Source organism: Dermacentor silvarum, chromosome 8 (genome assembly GCF_013339745.2).
Source record: "Dermacentor silvarum isolate Dsil-2018 chromosome 8, BIME_Dsil_1.4, whole genome shotgun sequence".
Lineage (NCBI taxonomy): Eukaryota > Metazoa > Arthropoda > Arachnida > Ixodida > Ixodidae > Dermacentor > Dermacentor silvarum.
In genome coordinates, this window is record NC_051161.1 from 165,479,393 (window position 1) to 165,500,472 (window position 21,080).

Genomic DNA, 21,080 nt, shown 5'->3' on the forward strand with positions numbered 1-21,080 from the left:
AATAACAAACAAAAATTCTGGCAGAAAACATCTCCGAATGACTGTTGATGCTAATGCGAATAGCATTGAAGCGATGCAGAAACACACCGTATCACCTGCAGCCGTTTTTTTTTTCTCGAGCTCCCCCCTGAGCACGCTGTGCCATCGAGTTGTCCGGTTGAATCCCCTGCGTGTTTGAATTAATATTAGGGCAAGATTGTCTGAATATGCACTTTACCGCGTTACCCTTCTTATGGGACTTCACGCACTCTCCGTACGTTTGTATCGAACCATTTTTGCGCCTGCCTGGGTCGCTTGGTAGTCCGTGGTCGAATGGACAGCACATCGGTGCTCAGGGAACAAGGTTCGAAACCAACCATCGGGCCAACGTCGATCACTGAGCAAGTGGCAATGCGTGCATACGTGCCGATCTTCAATGAACCTCTTGCAAGCTCACATAGGTCACTGTAAATGCGGGACTGGGTAAATACCGTTGTTCGAAGAAACTGTAGTGACACCCACTTGGAGTATTGGGTATACGTGGCAAATGGTCTGCGCTGGTCTTCGATAAACCTCTTTGATGCCAACTTGGGTCACTGCAGTGACCCATGGGCATGTGCCAGTAGGTGTTTGCCGCTTTTCGATGAACGCATTTGACGCTAACTTGGATAACTATGTATGGGCCAATGGGAATGTGCCACTCTGTATGGACGAAAACGATCCTTAAATTTTTCCTATGTTGAGTGGTATCGAAACACGTCACACGGTTTCCTGAAGGACAGAAACCCAACGCATCAGCAGGCTTCGCCTCAAATGCACTAGTATATGCGCTTTTCAATGAACGCCTTTCTCGCCAACGCTTTAGCGAGCTGCGCCATAACTCCACTGGGTACGTGACGCTCTTCAATCATCACCTAAATAAATTGGGACACTGAATATTTGCCACTAAGCTGCGCAAAGTGAGTGAACATTTCTCAGCTTTCGCAGGCACCGCCACGCTACGCTTGCTAGATTGGTTGGTGTGCCGACCGGCGTAGTTCACTGCTTCTCCGCTTTATGACAGAAAGAGTGGCGCTGCGGTGGGAGGTCTGTCGCAAAGCGCGCGTCGTCTGCTACTCAGACTGCTGTTATGGCCTGCCTCTAATATTTCAAATACTTTTTCTCTAACTAAAACTTGAAATAAAGTGGGAAATATACGTTGAAATACATTACAAACGTGTGATGTCTCTTGTTTTAATCAGCTCACCTCAAAAATGGTCATTATATTGTCTGCTAAGTCGAAGTCGGCACGCTGAGCTGCACTCGCAGCCGTGATATTGCACCGTTATTTCATCATTTACCTCAATGTTTAGGAAGTGGAATGAATACCGTGTATAACACTAGTCAGTGTCAAGCTCCTTAGGATCCAGGACCGAGTGAAAATGGCGCTACGCCGAAAAAGACCAGGAGGGGCTTGCTTCGCCCTATTTTAAGTCCGGCTACAAACGTGCACGCCAAGTGCAGTAGATATCGCTTTTTGCAACGCCGCGTGACCCAGAACTGTTCAAAAAATGCGAGCATGCACTTAACCGCGCTGACAAAGAACTTCAACCGCTTTCGATGGTGTGCAAGCGGAGGACCCGTTCCTCGAAGGTCACTACATTCATGTGATAGGAGGCCGGTTGTACAATTTCCGAAGGCATATCCGCGGCTAAGAAGCGAAGCTGTTTCCTCAATACTGCCTGGCGCGCCTGCTTACCTATCAAAGACCATTCCCGCAAAGAGAAGAAGCAAAACTTCGACGGGATGTCGGCGGTAAGATACGCGAAAAAAGAAAGCGCACCTGAACTTAGACAGTAGGGTTGTTAATACCGATGAACGGTTAATCGATTAAAGAATCCCGCGAAACGATCAATCGTCATCGATGTCCACCATTCATTTAATCGACTTAATCGATTAGGCCTGTTCGAATAATCGTTTTCGAGAGTTCGACAGGAGTGGCACGAGAATTTTGAAATCGTACTGGAATGGCGGCCCACGAGCAGTGTCTGTGCGGCTGGGGTGGAGCGACTGTCAACTGTCTTGCCGAGTCCAGAGTGATGCCGAGCCGAGTGCTTCCCCTCACCCCCCCCCCCCCCCCCCCCCCCCCCCCCCCCCGCCGCACACGCCACCACGCCGCGCGAAGTCGGAGGCTTGAAATGCTCTCACAATTCAATGCACACTATTGCTACACAGTCATTGATCGTAGTACCACTGCCAGTCCACTAAAAATGTTTCACAGCATGCGGGGTGGCTTAGACCATGTATTTGACATAGCAATTGAGTTCTATATTCTCGCATGCTCGTTGTGTGTCATTCAAAGTAGGTGTCGGTTTCACCCAAACATGCCAGTCAATTGACATTTCTTCGCTCTGTAGAAAAGATTATGTGTTTAGAAATCCTAAACCACTGACTTTCATTTCCCCTGTGTACATTGCAATTTCCTGCATATTTCAGTTGGACTTCACCTTTCACTTTTGCTATTTTCCTTAATTCTTCTTTAACTGTACTGTACTTAGATTCAATATGGCAACGTACCTCACTAAAGCGACGCTTTATATGTCTATAGTCGGGTACAACTTAAGTCTGCAGTGAAGCCCCGCCCACGCCCACATAACCGCCAGCCACTGTTGTTACTCCGCGAGGCTGATAATAGTTCCTACTTCTAAGTTTGCCTGTTACCTAAATAAGGCGGTAACCACAAAAATAAAATTATAAACGCGTAATTTTATACGTTTTCACTTAACTATTATAGTGGAAAGTACAAGTACGACGCGTACAGTCGTATCAAGTATGACGCAATTTTAAAACGTCGCATGACGACGATTTTGTTTGCTTCTGTGATTGGCTGGCGGAGTAACACAACCCCGCGCGGTCCCTCTACCGTTTTTGCCAACTGCTGTTTCTAAATTTGTATCCTACTATAGGCGAAATCGTATATGGCTAGGCAAAATCGCATGTGTACACAAAATTATCATCATCAGCACTGGTTCGAGTGACGTCGTCTTCTTCCGCACCTGGCTCGTTGGCACCCATCCAGCTGCGCTCGTGCTCGGCATGCGCTCGTGCCACTGCTCCCGCGTTAGTCGTCGTCTGCTTCCATAGCTGGCTGCGTAGCCGCTAATCATTCCAGCGTAGAATTTCACTTCTCTCGTCGTAATGGGGAGGCCGCGTTTACGGCGCTATCAGCCAATATCAGTATCAGCCAGTATCAGCCAATCATTGTCTTACGTGATGGACAGATTTAATTTTTGAAGCAATTTAATTTAGAAGACTCGCAAGTGGCAGTGGTGGGCGAATGCTGCTAACAACGCCGCCGAGCAAATTCGAGACATCGAACGCAAGCGACAACGGCGAACTGTGGGCATACCGTCAGTGGAATTCTCTCCGTCGCAGCCGAACGTGTGTGTAACCTCATAATTGAGAAATACTTTAATGAACCCTAGGATTCAATTCAGTGATAAATACCGGGGCTGCACGTTTCAGCTTCGCTGGTTAACCATATTCACGGAGTGGTAGGGTCGCCGAATTTTATCATTCTGGACTAAGTGCCATTTCATAACATGTATTGTTTATCTTGTCAAAAGCCACTAGTCTTGAACAAGGTAAAGATTACCTTTATCAAAAGTTCATACACGTGTGTTTCAAACTTGGTTTCACCTCTCAAACATTGAAACAGGACCCTACAAAAGTAGATAACTGCGTTTCAGCCTTTTTAAAAGTGCCCGGCAAAAATTTCGATTAATCGATTATTCTATGAAAAACCCTGCATCGAAAGCGATTAATCGATTAAAGGCTAAAACGATGAACGATTAATCGTTAATTGAATAAAATAATTCATCGACCATCCCTATTAGACAGATTTCCACTGAATCACTTGCCAATGAAAGCAGCGCTTGTTGTGATCCGCCTGTTGTAACCACTCAAGAAAACATTGATGTGACGGCCTGCACATTGACCAACAGATCATGGAAGCTGCATTCAATGAACGATAGCCGAGAAACTGCGGCGTTTTCAGTTTGCGGAAAAGATGGCCACAATATCACCCTAGGGAAGGTTGTCCTTGTACAGTTTTCTGGCAGTTAAATTCTCGCTAGTGTTTGTGTTCAAGGAACAGTGGTACACAAGAAGACTTTGCACACAATTGAGAAAATGAGCGCACTCCCGACGAACGTTGACAAAATGGTCCCGCGTCAAGGAATTAAAGCAAGTGGGAAGCTTGAACGTGTGCTGGTAAGAACGACAGCAAATACGAAGAGCCGCGGCAGCAAGAAATTAAGCTTGAAGTTCAGTGGCTTCGCTTCCCAAGAAAACGATTGCTGCGTACCCTGCTGCTACCCCAGCAGAAAGCTGCTGCAGAATCATCTCTCATATAGACGAAAGAAGAACAAAGGTTCTGGCAACTGTACATACAGATACAAGCTTAAAGTCCAAAAACTGAAAAGGGCGAAGGAAAGATTGTCACCGCAGAAGCAACGCTCAAGTATATTGGGGAAAAACCGTAAACTGAGAGATGACACTTTGAAATCAAAGATAAAAGATTTGCCATTGAAGCAGCAGCTACAGGTCATGGCGTGTTTCAACGCCTGCAAGCGCAATAGCACCAAAGGCATGAATATTAAGGCTGAGTGGATACTTTAATACTTGTTGATGCGCATGAAGAGCAAACGCCTCTATGAGCACCTGCACAAGGAAGGGATCATGGTGCTTCTTGGACGGACCTGCCTACAGAGGTACCTGCGCTCATTTAGAAGTGGTTTCGGCTTCAACAGAAGGGTGTTTTCAGCACTGAAAGAAAAATGCTGTGAAATGCCCGAGCATGGTGGCAGATTGTTAACGAAATGAGGCTGTCTGAAAATCTGTCCATGGACAAGTACGGACAAGTTAATGGACTCGTCGACCTTGGGCAGTTTTCGACGGGCAGTGCAAATTCTGTCATGCCTGACCACGCTTTAGTAGTGATATTCCAGCCGTATACAGGGAATGGCACCAAGTGCCAGGTGTCTTTGTGCTGTCATTCAATATAAGCACCCCGTTTTGGGGCAGCCTGTAAATCTGCTAACTCGATTCAGGCAAATAAAAAAGAAAGAAGCTTTTTTTTTATTTTACAGTCTCACAATGTTTGCAACCCACTAAAATTGGGTGCCCCATGTGGTACCACACTTATCTTCTTCAACGAACGCAACAGATCTGCACATATATCTACGTGTATGTGAGACAAGCCGTTCCTTTATTTGTTTCATTATGGTCATTTGGATAGTGCACCGGATAACTGAAAGCAGCCGTTTATACTATACAAGCTGTTGAGTTGAGCCGTCATACATTTTGTGAACGGCATTACATTGATGTATGAAATATAGGATAAGCATAACATGTTTTTCTCGGAAATCAGACTCGAGAATAATTTTTTACACCACTAGAAAAAAGCCGAAGAACGCAGCCACCTGCCTTTTTCTCTTTTTTTAATTTAAACAAATTCTTCGGTTTTACACGGCAAAACCACGATATGATTTTGAGGCACCCTGTTTATTTTTCACCACCCAGGGTTCTTTAAAGTGCACCTAAATAGAAGTACACGAGTCTCTTTCCATTACGTTCCCATCAAATTCCGCGACCTGGATTGAACCCGCGAGCTCCAGTTAAGCAGCGCAACGCCTTATCCACTATATAGCCACTAATTAGGCTACAGGGCAGGCTTTCTTTCTTGTTTTTTACTTTTTTTGAAGTATAAACTGGAAAAAAATCCATGTATGGCTTACGGCCAAATATTAGCATATATAAGGACTAACTACAACCGTTTTCGGCGCTCGAGATCTTACCGCCATAAATGACCCCGTACCAACTACTCCGCTTTACGCGAGGAAGGCGGAAACTTGAATGGAATGTTGCACTACAGTTCACTCTTTTTTTATCTATAACAACGCTTCCCGTAAATCTGAGTACAAGGCGCCGGATGGAGCGATAACCTTACTTGATTGAAGCGGCAAGCAGGAAGGTTACATATGTTTCTTCGTCTGCGTTTCGCAAGACCTACTGATGGAAAACTATATGTGAAACAATACCCACGAGAGATACATGCTGCTTGAAGAACAAGAAAAATAATTGTTCTCCAAAGGGAACTGTACCATACAATAACATAATGAAATGAAAGCCGACACTGCGACCTCAAAGTACGCGTAATCGCCGAGCAGCAGAAAAAATAAAAGAAATTAAACAACATAATTAAAGGGATTTATTCTTAAGACATAAATACATGTCATATGCAATTAAGAACACCATTTGAGCGGTCTGAACGCAAATACCAGCGCGCGAAGTAGTACGAGTGACCCTGCCGAACAATATCGCCAGCAGTTTCCAACGGCGCCACCTTGATACGGCCCAATCCACTTAGGGTGCCTCGATGCCAGCGCTGGGCATCGAGGCACCCTAAATCCACTTCGATCGCAGCGCCACCACAGTATTTTTCCACGTCGGGCGCCTCACTGCAATGCATGCGCCGCCCCAGCCGCTCGTCCCACACCACCGCATTCTAGTACATTCTACCTTACAACTGCAACTTACATGTCGGGCACGCTGCGTTTGGAGGCACCTTAACTAGATGGCGCCACTATACTCGCGGAGGCTGGGGATCGCGTTTTTTTTATAGCGCGCCTCGTCTGAATCGCATCTCGTCGTCTGCGCCTGCACACGCTGCTTTTGCAGGCGCCTTAAGTAGATCGCGCCACCATACTGGTGGAGGCTCGGGTCGTCAGCGGGAGTGTTCATAGGGCATTTTTCCGCTGCCCGAAAAGTCACAGGCCTGCGCGGTACACGCAGCACAGTGACAGCGTTAGCTGCTGGAGCGCCTGAAGAGTAGCAACAATTGCGACACCACGCACACCAGGGTCTTCGCGACAAAGTGTCTTCGCCTCGTTTTGACGAGAAAGATCTGCAGTCCACCCCGCGCCGATGGCGAGCTGCGGCTTGTAATGCTCTCTGCACAGCAGTCTGCTGAGCCTGATGATCCCTGGTTGTAGCCGCGCACATAGCTCTACGGTTCGATTCTTCAGCAGCGGTTCTTACCTTGCGAGGAAACGCCATAACGTGTACCGAAGAGCTATAAAGAATACGTGACGCACATCTCACATCGGAATCGCGTTTATTGCGCGCCTCGTCTGAGTCACATCTCGTCATCTGCGCCTGCGCACGGTGAGTTTGCAGGTGCCTTACCTAGATGGCATCACCATACTGGCGGAGGCTCGGGTCATCTGTGCCTGTGGGCCTGCCTAGGAAGCTTTTATAGGGCATTTTTTCCGCTGCCCGATAGCAAGCGCTTGCGTAGCTCAGTGGTAGATTATATGGCTCCCACGCAGCGGGCGCGGGTTTGATCCCGGCGGGAACCAGGTATTTTTTCGCATTTCCGGCGATAGTGGTTACGGTCCCCAACAGCGGTGGCGGAGACGGACACCATCGCGAACCGAAACGGCTACTGGAATGTGCCCATAACAACTTACGCTGTGATATATATGTAATATATTGATACGGAACAGCCGCCGCAACAGTATGGATGCACTGAGGAGAAGTAAGGCGACGGGTTCCCGCTTGATATAGCGTCGCCATTTTGGCCTCCGTTATCTTCCCTGTAAATAAAGTGTAAATAGCCTTAGGCATCAGATACACGTAACATTATTTGGTGGAGGTGTGCCACCTTTGAACCAATGATGAACTCTTTGCTTGAGAAGTTATGGGTTTGGGCTATCTGGACGACGTCATCATTTATTCGCCCACACTCGACGTGCATCTAGACCGTCTTTCAGCGATTCTTGACGTGTTCCGCCGGGTCCGGTCTCCAGTTGAAATCGACAAAATGTCACTTCGCTCTCCGCCAAATATCCGTCCTTGGACACCTCGTGGATGCCAGAGGCGTGCGACCTGATCCGGCCAAAATTCGCACCGTTACGAACTTTCCTGTCCCGAAGTCTACTAAGGGCGTTCGTAGTTTCGTAGGGCTGTGCTCTTATTTCCGCCGCTTTGTGCAGATTTTTGCGACCATTGCACACCCCCTTACCGACCTCTTGAAGAAAGACGTCCTGTTTTCTTGGGGTCCTGACCATGCCACACCTTTTTCGCAACTCACAACTCTCCTTACCACGCCTCCAATCCTGGCCCACTTTGACCCGTCTGCCTCAACGGAAGTTCGAACTGATGCCAGTGGTCACGGCATAGGAGCAGTGTTAATAGAACGCCAGCGTGGACATGATCGCGTTAGAGGCTATGCCAGTCGACTTCTATCACCCGCCGAGCGCAATTATTCGATCACAGAGCGCGAGTGCTTGATCTTGTTTGGGCTGTTGCGAAGTTTCGCCCATACTTGTACGGACGCCCATTCTGTGTCATCACTGATCACCACGCTCTCTCCTGGCTATCCTCGCTCAAAGACCCTACGCGACGACTCGCTCGCTGGGCTTTACGCCTACAAGATTATACCTTTTTCGTGGTATATAAGACGGGACGCTTGCAAAAGGACGCAGATTTTTGTCCCGCTACCCCGTCGACGAACCGGATGATGCGGACGCCATTGCTTCCGTTTTCTCTGTGTCCCAGTTGTTTCAAATTGGCAACGAGCAACTCCGCGATCCTTCGTTACGAGTCCTCATCGACCGTCTGGAGTCATCGCCTGGTGACGCCTCTCTGCGAATGTTTCTCATCAAGGAGTGGACATTATACCGCCACAATTTAGATCCCCGCGGCCTTGACCTTCTACTTGCTATCCCTTCACAACTGCGTTTGACTGTCTTCCGCCTACTTTACGCGCTCACTTGGCTGGGCACTTGGGCGTCTCGCGCACATACGACCGTGTACGCCGTCGCTTCTTTTAGCCGGGTCTCGCCCGCTCCGTGCGGCGCTACGTTGCCGATTGTAAGCCCTGTCAGCGCCGGAAGAAGCCCTCCACAGTTCCAGCTGGATGTCTCTAGCCAATCGACATCCCACCCGAACCCTTTTTCCGTGTTGTTCTAGACCTTCTTGGACCGTTTCCTCTCTCGGACTCCGGAAATAAATGGGTCACCGTCGCTATCGATTACGCTACGCGGTACGCAATCACAAGAGCCCTCCCGACAAGTTGTGCTACTGACGTCGCTGACATTCCTCTCTACGACATCATTTTAGTGCACGGTGCTCTGCGCCAGTTATTCACTGACCGTTGCCGTAGCTTTCTCTCGGCAGTCGTCGAGGATATCCTCCGTTCCTGCTCGACTAAGCACAAGTTCAGCACGTCCTATCACCCACAGACCAACGGCCTCACGGAACGCCTGAACCGGACCATCACCGACATGCTGTCGAAGTACGTTGCGGCCGACCACCCCGACTGGGATCTTCATTTACCATAGGTGACGTTCGCGTATAATTCATCGCCTCACGACACCGCCGGCTATTCGCAATTCTATCTCGTATATGGCCGAGAACCCGCGCTGCGCTTGGACAGTTTGCTGCCCTCGCCCGCACGTTCTGCCATTGAATACGCCCGCGACGCGATCGCACACGCCGACCACGTGCGCCAGCTCGCCCGCACCCGTCTTGAAGCCTCACAGGAGCATCATAGACACCTCTATGATTGCCACCATCGCGACGTGCACTTTCCTACGGGCTCTCTGGTGCTTCTCTGGTCACCCATCCACCGCGTGGGCCTTTCTGGAAAGCTGCTGTCGCGCTACACTGGCCCATACCGTGTGGTACGGCAAGTGACCGATGTCACGTATATGAAATCATCCCCGCCGATCTCTCAGCGTCATCGTCAGCTGCAAGTGATATCGTTGACGTGGCGAGACTTAAGCTTTCCCACACACGTTTCACCGCGGAGCTTGAGCACGGGGGACGGTGCTTCTACTGCCAGGGATAATGATACGGAACAGCCACCGCCACAGTGTGGCTACACTGAGGAGAAGAAAGACGATGGGTTCCCGCTTGATATAGCGTCGCCATTTTGGCCTCCGTTATCTTGCTTGTAAATAAAGTGTACATAACCTTGCCTATCAGTTACACGTAACAATAGATTGGTATCATCGGTGTACATGACTAACTTTGGCGAGCTGGGAATATAAAAAATATCGTTTACGTAGAGTATAAATAACAGTATAATAGTATAGTAGTAAATAAGTAATAGTAGTAATATAACAGTAAGTGATAGTAATAGTAAAATATAACAGTAATAGTAGTAAACAAGAGTCTAATAATCACTCCTCCTATATATGGGAGGAGTGATTGAACGGCGCCAAGGTGCGGAAGGAAGAAACGAAAAACCGTGTTTTTGTATAAGAACAACTTATGAAAAAAAATTCTTCATAAATTTTGTATAGTCGAGGAAATTTAGAATTCGTTCACATTTTGGTTAAGAATGAATGCCTGTTTTTCTGCGCTTCCTAAAACTGAGGTTTTCACGCCGCTATCAATTGCAATGTAGCAGCTTTCGTAGTGTGCAAAAAGACGCACTCGTAAAGTTCGATGCTACTTAAGTGTACTTAAGGCCTTCATGTCCGGGAACCAGTGGATGTGCTTGTATCCGTTTATTTGAGCGGATGCTAGAATGCTTAAGGCCGCCTGGCATAGTGTACCGCGGCGGTATGCCAGTGCAGCGGGTTTGGTGTCGGTAAATATTGTTACGTGTGGAAGGACACAGACGAAAGAGGCTATTTACAGGCTATTTACACAGAAGCCAGACAGCCAGGCCCACAATCGCTCGCACCAAGAGCAGCGGACGAACTTATGTTCAAGTCTTGCTTACCACGCGTTTGAAGGAGAGCTGCTTGCTTTGAATTTTTGGTGTGAGTTGTGTCGGTCGTGCTTGGATCAGGGAGTGTGGTTTGTGGCGGCTAGCTGCCTGCAATTGCACTGGTGTGAGCAATTGGGGTTAGTGCTTTGAGTTTGCGCAAGATTTCTGGCATTGTGTCTATCACCACACTTTTACAGACCCACTGCTAACCACTTTCAGTGCTAACCGGTAGTGGCCTAGTTTCGTGTGGCACTCGCCAGCACCGTTTGTCGGAGCCCTTTTAGCTGAGTGCCACGGATTACACAGGAAAGTTAGTGCTCGTCAAAAGCAGGCGGCCCCCTAGACCAAGTGCCTGGAAAAACTTTTCTGAACCATTTCCCCCCCCCCCCCTTTTTTTTGTCAGTTCTGGTCAAATTGTGAATACCCCGCACCTCCACCAGAATGTTACGTGTGGAAGGACACAGACGAAAGAGGCTATTTACAGGCTATTTACACAGACGCCAGACAGCCAGGCCCACAATCGCTCGCACCAAGAGCACAGACACACTTCGTCGTCTTTCGCGCGGCGGCTCGTCTCTTCAACATCTTTCGATGTTATCGTAATAATATTGTGTCGCGCTGAGGGAGGGCTAGAGCAAGGGCAATGGCCACTTGTTCGGCCTCGCAGGCTTTCTTTGTTTGTATGGCAAGAGCATTGAGGGCTGTCCCGTCTGGGGCAACCGCAGCAGCCGCAAAGTAGGGGTTGTCTGCGTATTTAGCGGCATCTACGAAATCCACGTGTGTCGCGTGTGGGAGGCCGCTTTTAGTAAGGCTTGAGCGCGTGCCCTTCTTCGAGTATGATTATGCACCGGGTGCATATTCCCGGGGAAGGGTAGTACTGTGATTTTAGCACGAAGATGTTGCGGTAATGGTGTTGGATCATTGGCTTGAGTTGGGATAAGAAGACTTATGTGTGAGAGGAGTTCCCGGCCCGCAGCTGTCGAGGACAGGCGTATGAGCTGGGACATTCTTTGTGCTTCGGTGATTTCTTTGAACGTATTGTGTACCCCAAGGCCTAGCAGGCGCTGCGTGCTTGCCGTCATGGGTAGACCAAGTATTCGTTTCGTGCATTTTCGGATGAGGTTGTCCACTTTAGTTTCATCGCCTTTGCTCCACGGGTGAGCGCAGGCAACGTAGTGAACGTGGCACATTAAGAACGCGTGAAAAATGCGTAGTAAGCTCTCTTCTGTGAGTCCCGCGTGTCTATTAGCGACGCGTCGGGTGAGGTGAATGACTGCCTCAGCTTTTTTGGTGAGATGTGTGACTGTTAAGTCGTTTTTGCCATTCTCCTGCAGGGTAACGCCTAGAATTCGAAACGACGACACTATCGGGATATCCGAGCCCTCCGTTGTGGAGAGGTGTATAGTTGGTGCGCCGTTGTTGCGGCCGTGTTGCGGTGGCAGAAGCAGCAACTCGGACTCAGCTGCCGAGAGTCTGAGGCCCGTGGGCTTTAAAATGTTTTGTACAGTATTAATTGCTTCCTGAAGGCTTGCTTCGATTTGTCCGTCGCTGCTTGCATTGCGCCAAATAGTAATATTGTCGGCGTAGAACGCGTGCTCTACGCCTTCGATATGTTTCAGCTTTTGCGAAAGTTGTCTGAGGGCTAAATTGAAAAGAAACGGTGAGCGCACCGACCCTTGCGGGGTGCCGCGCGGGCCTAGGTTGTAGGTGTGTGAGTTGAGATCTTCAACTTTAAGTGTAGCCGTTCTGGTTCTTAGGAAAGAACGGACGTATTCGTAGAAGCGGCGACCTAGGCCTGCCTCCTGAATCTCGTGTAGTATATGAGCGTGGCTTACGGTATCGAAAGCTTTCTCTAAGTCGAGAGCTAGAATTGCTTCAAGATCTTTGCTCCTTACTCTAAGTAACGTCTCCTGCAGCATGAGGAGTACGTCCTGCGTGGCCATAGCCGGCCTGAACTCGACTTGATTGAATGGGAAGAGGTGCTCTTGCTCTGCATGTTTTGTGACTCGGCGGAGAATGACGTGCTCCATGACCTTACCCACACAAGATGTGAGGGAAATGGGTCGTAGAGAGTCAAGCTCCAGGGGTTTGTTCGGTTTGGGAATGAGAATGACGGTCGCGGCCCTCCATTCCGGCGGGACGCTCCCTTGCTTCCAAACCTCATTCAAGTGGGTGGCTAGTGATTCAATGTCATTGTCAGCCAGGTTGCGGAGTAGCTTGTTGGTGACTCCGTCAGGACCCGGGGCTGACTTAGTGTTGAGCTCTGCTATTACCGTGCGTATTTCAGCGCTGGTTATAGCCTCCTCAAATGGGTCGTGAGTGGCCCCCGCGTAAGGTGCGAGCTAGGCTCTGTGCATAGATACCGGGCTGCTGTAGCTTCTAAAATCTGCGCACCTGTAAGTTGCTGCCCTCGCGCTTTGTGTAACAGTCTATCTATGGTTAGTCGCTGCTCTGACTTTGTGGGCTTGTCGCCGAGCAGGTGCTTGAGAGGGTCCCATGTTAGACCTTTTCTCATGCGTGCGTCGAGCGAATTGCACACCTCATTGCACTGTTGGCGTGCTAGTGTCTGGCTGTACTCTTCGATTTGTCGGTTGAGCAATGCGATTCGTTTTCGTAGCCTACGATTGTGCTTTTGCGTTCTCCATCTTTATTGAAGACTTTTGTGAGCCTCCAGGAGATGTGCGAGGTGGCTGTCCATGTGGTCCATGTGGTCGATGTTGCGTGTTGTAGAGATGTTTTTGGTAGCTTGTTTTACGTCCCGCTGTAGTCTCGTAAAGTGTTCAGCGAGGGAAGAGTAATGGTTGGTGTCTTGTTTTCGAATTTGCGTAAAGTCCCAGTCTACTATTTTAAAGTGTCTGGGCTCGCGGCTGCTTATATTGAATGTAGTGCTACAGATAAAGTGATCGCTACCTAGGTTAGCTTGCAGGTTAACCCATGTGGGATTCGATACGTTGCGTACTAGGGTGAGGTCAGGGGATGAGTCCCGTGACACTGAGTTACCTATGTGTGTGGGGCTAGAGACGTCGTTAAGTAACACTAGATTGTGTTGAGTGATGTGTGTTTGTAAGTGGCGTCCTTTCTGTGTTGTGCCATTGTATCCCCAGTCTACGTGGGGGGCGTTGAAGTCCCCCGCGATGATGAGGGGATGGTTGCCTGCTATCTGCGTCGCTTTAGTTACTAGTGTGGTGAATGTTTCTGTACTGTGCGAAGGTGAACTGTACACGTTAAGGCTAAATATAGATTGCTTAATGTGAGCGTTGGGGATGATTTATATCATCTGATGCTCTATTTTGAGGTCTGGGCGTATCGCATGTGCTGTGTAAGCGTAAGGCTTAGCCACACAGGTGGCTATATGCCGCGAACTTTGTTCCCACAGACGGCCTCGACTCTATATCCACGAAGAGCGAATCGGTCGATACACGTTTCTACCAGAAGAATGACGGCTGGTCATTGGGTTATAGAGCCAATGAATTGTTGTAACGTTTCTCTCCGCGTGCGGAGGGTACTAGTGTTCCATTGCCAAATTGTGAATGATTGTGACGACGCCATTTTAAGGCCTAGGTGCCCAGCGCGCTTTCCGCGTGCCAGGTCCTCCTCCAACACCTTACTCCTTGCGTCCATTTGTGCTGGCCATGTAGCTAGCTCGTTAAGTTGTTTCTGCATGCTCTCGAGTTTAGAGTTGAAAGCGCCATACTCGGTCATGGTCTCCACGCGGTACTTTTCTAGTATCGCGTATATGTTAGCTGTAAACCGTTCAAACTCGAATTGCTCTTCGGCCTGAGGCGTCAGGCCTGCTCGTTTCTTAGCGCCGCGTATCGAGACGGGGCCGCTGCTAATGCTACCCTCGCGCGATGAGGGGGCCTGTTGTTTTGCTAGCTCTTCTTTAAGCGATTGGATTTCTTTAGCCTGCTCCGCATTCATGCGTTTTAGCTGCGCTAGTTCTGGGTCAGGTTGCTGTGGCAAGTGTCCCTGATGCTGCTCTGCGCGGGTCTCACCTTTGCCTGCCACCTTGTCGGCCCAGGTAGGCTTGTCAGTGGGGGTTGGGTAGGCTTGTTCGTTGGTCTGGGAGAGGTCCTTGGGTTTCGGTAGTCTTGGCAGGAACCGGGCTGGGTCCTGGGGTGGGTGTTTGCTGCTGGTCTTGCTTTCGTCAGCGACGGCGCTGACGATGGCGGCGCACCAGGTAAGGCAGCTGGTAGCGATGTCGGCATTCGCGGTCGCCCGTGCGGTGTGCTTCGCCGCATAAGGCACACACTGGTTGGTTGCACACGCGTTGGTTGTCCGTTGGTAAGTGTCCGCATTGTGCGCATACCTTGGTTGAAAGAGTGGGGCACACGTCTTGGCGGTGGCCCACTTGGCCGCAGTTGCGGGAGGTGTCGATTTGACGCTTGTACAACGTGCAGTGGTAGATGACCTGGCCGTAGTAGACGTAGTTGGGCACTTTGAGCCCGTTCAAGATCAGAATCACCGTTGCAGTGTTCTTGATGCGGCGCGCTCCCAGTAGGCTTGGGTTGCGCGGTTGGATGAGCATGCGGTTGAGTGCGGCGTCGTCGACGTCAGTGTCGACGCCGCGAATCACGCCTCGGCTCGTAATACCGGCAGGTGAGAGGTAGGCCGTGACCGGGTGTTTCTTGTCGGTGAGGATTATCTCGGTTACTCGACTGTGCGCTGCTGCATTAGTAGCGCTGGGCGTACTGACGACAAAAATGTTCTGCATCGAGTTGGGACAGATAATGTCCTCCTCCGTTACCGACGGCGCTAGCAGAGCTGCCATGGTTAGTGCGGCGAGAATCCCGTGCGGGCTGCAGGCTTGCACGTTGAGGTCGCCGCCCAGACGTACGATGACTCGATTGTGACTGCGTGGCATCACCGGCAGCCGGCTCGCAGCTGCGACGTGTCGTAGCGTTAGGCTTCGCAATCGCGCCTCGTTGCGTTCCCGGCTGGCGGGCTGCGTACGATTTATCTCGCGATTCTTGCCGTCTTTTGAGAACGGAGAGCCATCCGTTGCCTTGCAATTCCTCAGGGGTGACGTCGTCTCCTTCCATGGCAATCTGCTGCGGCATCTCGCAGCTGTGGTGCGAGCGCCGTAGGCGGTAAGGCTAGGCCTAACCTCGCCTAGGCTTAGCTCGCCGGTGCAGCGAGAAGGCCGTTAAAATGATGAAAAACGAGTCCACCTTGGTGAACCAGGTGTCAAAATATTAAGGCGAACCTCGCGGATGAGAATCCGTGCAGGTCAGGAAGATTCGAGGTCGTTGACCGGTCAAAATTGGCATTCGCAGCCGGAGCCGAGGTGAGATGCGTCCGCTCACTCCGCCGGTAACTTCTTTCCTCTCTTTAACTGGAACTCTCTCTGTAACTTCTTTCCTCTCTGTAACTTCTTTCCTTTAGTGCGAATATCTGTTATGTGTGGTGTCCAATTAAGGTTGCTACTGAGAGCACTGCCTAAATATTTATATTTATCTACTTGTGCCCCTGGACTATCACGAATGATGTAGGGAGAAGTGACGGGATGTTTCTTCCTCGTAATGCTTAATTGAACAGTTTTCTCAGAATTCAGCAGCATATTCCACTTACACACACCAATCATCGATAGACATAAGAGCTGTCTCTAATACATTCTGATCGGCTGTAGAGGATATTTTTTCGAACAAAATACAATCATCCGCAAATAATCGAATGCTTACACCCTGGGGCACGACATCGACAAAGTCATTACCATAAATTAAAAATAACAGCGGACCCAGGACACTAGTCAAAACGTTCTTACGCTGAGATAAGGGCGCAACTGAAGTTCCAGCGCATTTAATTTACGGCGTCGTATGAGAGCGAGGAGGAAGCAAAGCTCGGATTAAACGCCAGGAAATGAAAGAAGTGCGGTCAACTGATAGCAAGAGCGCACGTCATGCATATGTAGTCGAGGCTATATTCTTACTACAAATCACCGCACACCCCTATTTGACAGCTTCCTTTTCCGGGCGTCTGCTACAACGCCGACAAGTTCAACCGACCTCGCCCGTTCACCGCACCGCCGTTAAAAGAACTGCAATGGAAGTGTCACGCATTCTTGTCAAATTTGTGTGCGAGGCGGGACTGACGAACACATGGTGACATATCTGGCACAGAAAGAGACGCCCAGTTGGAGCAATTGCTGGCCAGGTCTGCCAGGCTCACTCCGCCTGTATACATCACCACCACCTATTACAAAGCTACGAAATGTCGTTATTTCGATACTAATAACCCCGGGACGGTATGTGATCGTGCGGTATACAGTTGCAGGTCCGGTTCTAATACCGTGCATAGGCTCAATATCAGCTCCGTCGCCAGCCCGTACCTTCCAAGGGGCTGGCTGGTCGATGACGACGGCAAGCGCCACCGATGGCGAAACGCACTTTCGCTTCGCATAGGATCACTGTTGAGGACACAGAGAGCTATTAAAGCCGCCCTGAAAAAGAAATTCAGAAAGAAGCCGGGGTTATCGATGCTCCCAAATTATGACAGAAAACTAAAAAACTTCACTACTTAACATCCACTCCTGCAACTTTCGCTGCCTGTCACACTTTAACATCGTTTCAGTGTTCGTCACTTCTTCTTGGCTTCTCCTCAGCTGATAAAAAACGATGATGGCAGGTCAAGTGATTGTTCTTGCAGGTTCATGCAGCCGCATTCCAACAGAGGCGAAATTCACAAAGGGGCGTACGCATAAATTTTAGAGACCGGTACTAAATCATAGGTTGGCGATGCCACGACCTTGAGCCCTTAGCTACACTGTGTGCCATAGCCTAAGTGGCACCTCATAGAAGTCAAGGCTGATCAGTCAACATCACCAAGATGCTCAGCGCCAACGTTGCCATAAATTTACCAGCCTCATAAGAACACACGCTCAAGTGCACGCGAGAATACTGCACAGCACCGTACTCGAAGCACACAGCTGTTCAACATTCTAGCTGGTTTCGGATCAAAACGGTTCAAGTTGTTGATCTTGTGACACTGACGCGTTTTTTTCAGAGCAGTCATTGCACATATAGCACGATGCGAAGATGCGAGTGGTGGTATCCTAGCGGTGCCCGACGCCCTTCTGTGCGCATGCGAATGCGGCCTCGCAGTACGAAGCGAAATGCGGCTCAAGAGCAACAATCCGTTGAAATTCCGCACGAATTTTTGGATGTATTAAACGTCATCAGCGTACTTTCATTTTTACTGCGGACGAAGGCCTCTCCCAGTGATCTATAATTACCCCTAACCTTCGCTAGATGATTTTAACTTACGCCTGTAAATTTGCTGATTTCATTACCACACCTAAATTTCCGCCGTCCTCGACAACGCTGCCTTTCCCCTAGCACCCACTCTGTATTTGCAATGGACCACTGATTATCTGACCTATAAAATACGCGGCCTGCTCAGCTCCTATTCTTCCTCCTAATTTCAACTACCACTACTCCCGTTTACTCTCCGATACACACCGCTCTCTTCCCCGCGCTTAGCATTCGGCCTAACGATTTTCGTTCCATCGCTTGTTTCAGCGGTTCTTAAATTATTCGCACGCTTCATTGTTATTCTCCAAGTTTCTGCCCCATATGATAGTACTTGAAGAATGGAATGATTGTACACTTTTCAACGCCAGCAGTGAGTTCCCGGTCACAATTTGGTAATGCCGGCCATATGCACTCCGACCCATTTCCATTCTTCTGTAAATTTTCTTCTCATGATCAGGGTTCCTTGTGAATAATTGACGCAGATAATTTTACTCCTGTACATACTCTAGAGCCTGATGGTCGAGTATGAATTCTTGTTCGCTTAACAAGTTATTCAAGATTGCTTTTATTAACCTACTCTTACACTTTCTCGGTTAAGGCTCGGTCACGTGGGCTCGGTCAATTTTTGCAATGTGTCCCCGGCGTTGCTGTCATGTCATCGGCAAGCTGCTTCTTGAGGTATTCCCGGTTGATCATCGCCCTTGATCTTTCCTAGTCTAATAACTTCAATACTCCTTCTAAGCATGCAATAATATAACGGGAGAGATTGTGTCTCCCTGTCTCACCATTCTCTGGATAAGTATTTTTCCACTTTTCAGGCGGCTAATTAAAACATCGGAAGCCAGAATTATCTCTGAGGCAGAGCCTGAGAAGTTGCGGGTACGTGCGCTGTGGCTGATGGCAAATATGGAGGTTAAATGAAATAATTATTGAGTTGTCAGCCGTATGCTTCAAGCACCACGGCTTTGATGTGAAGTTCGTTTAGTCCTTCAGTACAAACCATACGATATGCACTTACACCGCCAATTAAACACAAATGTCGTAGCTTTGTCCAAACGCACTGAGTTAAGTGATCGAAGTGTGCGCCGCCGGGAGAGTGCTCAAGGCAGCATAATTCCAACGACATAAATACTGATCTTGCTGACACAACGCGTCTTAGTGACCACGCTTAGCGTCGTGCAAGCTTCACATTGTTCAGTGAGCGATACCAGGCCACTGTGGCCGGCTTTATGGCGCCGTCATGTTGACCTGACTACTGCACAGTAGGCGCGAAGCAGCATCCTTTGGCTGGATTCACACACGCCTGTGAAGGTTTTCTTAAGTGAGAGCAATTGAGAGGAGGAAACTACAGAAACACCATCGTACGAAGCTCCTGAAAGACGTGAGTGACGTCATTAGGACTGATGTTCGTCCGGGGTTTAGAATAAGTATCTTCAGCCAATCATAAGACCACGATGGCTGCCGTCAGCTGTCGCTTTTCTTTGTCGTCTGGTCTTTCCATGGCCTGTTGCCTATTACAGGCGTTGGGCTTGCAAAACAAAAGTTTAGTGTTGGCTTTATGAGCGTTATGGTGCGCGCTTTTTTACCAAAAACGAAGCGTCTCCAGCTATACTCGTCCGTGTGGTTATATAAATACGCGCGCGTGCGTGTGTGTGTGTGTGTGTGTGTGTGTGTGTGTGTGTGTGTGTGTGTGTGTGTGTGTGTGTGTGTGTGTGTGTGTGTGTGTGTGTGTGTGTGTGTGTGTGTGTGTGTGTGTGTGCGTGCGTGCGTGCGTCCGTGCGTGCGTGCGAGCGTGGCGTGACACACATGCGACAATTGTTCGCTTTGTTCGTTAGCTGTATTTTATTTCACAGAATCGCTCTTGGTCAAGATTTCCAGATAATTTTCGTATCAGTGGTGGTACGTCATTTGAATTGTAATTTCTTTTATTGCGATAGCAATTATATGGACACTCCAAAGCAGATTTTTGCCGTCGTCGTCGCCGTCGTCGTCGCCATCGCCGTGAGGTTCCGTATGACGTCAATGGAGATGAAATTGTCGCCGCGCGCCGAACGCTGTATGTGCGAGTGAAAGGGTGCGAGGGACGCACGCTTTCACGGGGAGTGAACGCACGGCAGAGAGCAAACGCGCGTTCTGCGCCGTGCTCCCTTAAGGGCTGCAGAAGTAGGCGTCTCTTTCCTCCTTTACAATCACCATATATGTAGAGCAAACACGCCTTCTTCCGGCGCGCGAAAGATCGCGGGGGGGGGGGGGGGGCAGGGGGAGGGAAGGGAGGCGACGTTTAGCTGCGGCACTAAGTGCCTATTTATATCAGAGGCTCCGGCAACAGTCACCAACGCCGCACGCATTTTGTGCGAACGGGAGCAAAACGCCGACGGCGTCGACAACAGTTCTGCGTGTTGCCGGTGCTGCTGCATGTCCAAGTTTATACAGCTGATAAAGCTACTATTATTACTCCGTATAGCTCTCTACAAATTTGCTATCGCAATTGATGCTTCGCCTTTCAGGTGAAACTTCGACAACTTTTTTTTTATGTATGTAATCGTACTGACGTCCCGCTTCTTACCATAGACAGGATTGCTATCCGTCGTAAGCATACGTTGGTTCATACCGTAGGCCACAGAATGAGCAAAACCGTCCGCACAGACACTACATCGCTTCAACTTTCTGCTGAAGTTTCACTATGAACTATACAATAGAAGGCTGATGCTAACAACACAGAAGACGCAGCGCATTGTGCAACAGAAACAGCAAGTTTTGATAATTAGGAACGTTTAGGCGTTTTTTTTTTCATTATTTCATCTCGCATATAGAGTTATAGCCTGAAAGCATTGGAAAAAGTAATCATCCGCCGCCCTGTAAGCAAGAAAACGCTCAATCTAGAAATAGCATCAAGACACATCAATGACAAACTTGACGGTTCTCATGGACGGACACTACACTTCCATTTGCTAACACGCAATACAGTGTCACGACAAGTATGAAAACTTGAGCTTCTGCGCGCATACAGAAACACAGCCTATCAGACATTAGCAGAAGTTCGCCGCACCGCATTAATCTTACTGCCTTCCACAGCAGCGCACGCC

The 21,080-nt window shown here is 49.2% G+C and overlaps 1 protein-coding gene across 1 annotated transcript in view; it reads left to right on the forward strand.

Annotated features, from left to right (window-relative positions):
- The window catches only part of LOC119462558 (uncharacterized), a 181,919-nt gene that overhangs the window by 82,069 nt on the left and 78,770 nt on the right, over window positions 1-21,080 (forward strand). The window lies entirely within an intron of this gene.